This window comes from Dasypus novemcinctus, chromosome 1, assembly GCF_030445035.2.
Source record: "Dasypus novemcinctus isolate mDasNov1 chromosome 1, mDasNov1.1.hap2, whole genome shotgun sequence".
In the NCBI taxonomy this organism is placed as follows: Eukaryota; Metazoa; Chordata; class Mammalia; order Cingulata; family Dasypodidae; genus Dasypus; species Dasypus novemcinctus.
The window spans coordinates 150,736,380-150,737,657 of NC_080673.1; positions in this window are offsets into that span (position 1 = coordinate 150,736,380).

Sequence of the window (1,278 nt, forward strand, 5' to 3'; positions counted from 1 at the left end):
AAAGGGGTGTGAAGCTTCATCAGTCTCTCTGGGCAACTACGGTCTACACCTGCACTTGGATTATTCCACACAGTTGTGACTCTGCCTGTACTCTGGGCAAAGAAGAAAGTTGGAAGAAGTTTCATTGGTTCCTGGCACAATGAGGGCACCTTGAGCCTCCACAGCTTACAGCACCAACTACATGCTTGGCTCCTACTGCACAACCAGCAAGGGAGAAAGGAAGCCCTAAAGAGAAAAACTGCACCCAGAATAAATAGTCTAGTAAGCCAGATGCCAAGACACCAAAAAAAATTACAATCCACACCAAGAAACAGGAAACTATGGCCCAGTTAAAGGAACAAGATAAGCCTCCAGATGACATAAAGGAGTTGAGACAACTAATCACAGATGTTCAAACAAATCTTCTTAATAAATTCAACAAGATGGCTAAAGAGATTAAGGATATTAAGAAGACATTGGATGAGTACAAAGAAGAATTTGAAAGTATACATAGAAAAATAGCAGATCTTATGGGAATGAAAGGTGCAATCAACGAAATTTTAAAAACATTGGAATTATATAATAGCAGATTTGAGGAGGCTGAAGAAAGGATTGGTCAGCTTGAAGAAATGGCCCCTGAAAGTGAACATACAAAAGAAGAGATGAAGAAACGAATGGAAAAAAATTGAACAAGGTCTCAGGGAACTAAAGGACAAAAAAAGGTGTGCAATCATATGGGTCATGGGTGTCCCAGAAGGGGAAGAGAAGGGAAAAGGGGCAGAAGGAATATTTGAAGAAATAATTGTAGAAAATTTCCCAAACCTATTGAAGGACATAGATATCCCTGTCCAAGAAGCACAACTTACTCCCATCTGAAAAATGAGGGTGAAATTAGAATATTCACAGATAAATAGAAACTGAGAGAATTTCTAAGCAAGAGACCAGATTTTCAGGAAACACTACAGAGTGTGCTAGAGCCTGAAAAGAAAAGACAGGAGAGAGAGGCCTGCAAGAGAGTCTAGAAATGAAGATTATATCAATAGAAGTAACTAAGGGTGTCAAAAGAGTGGTGAAAATAAAATATGACAGACAAAACTCAAATAGTCAGGTATAAACTTAACCAACAATGTAAAGCACCTGTAGTCAGAAAACTGCAACTCAGTGTTAAAAGAAATCAAAAAAGGCCTAAATAACTGTAAGAACATTCCATGTTCATGGATTGGAAGACTAAATAAGATTAAATTAAATTAAGTCTGTATATCTACACAAATTGATATACAGATTTAATGCAATCTGAAT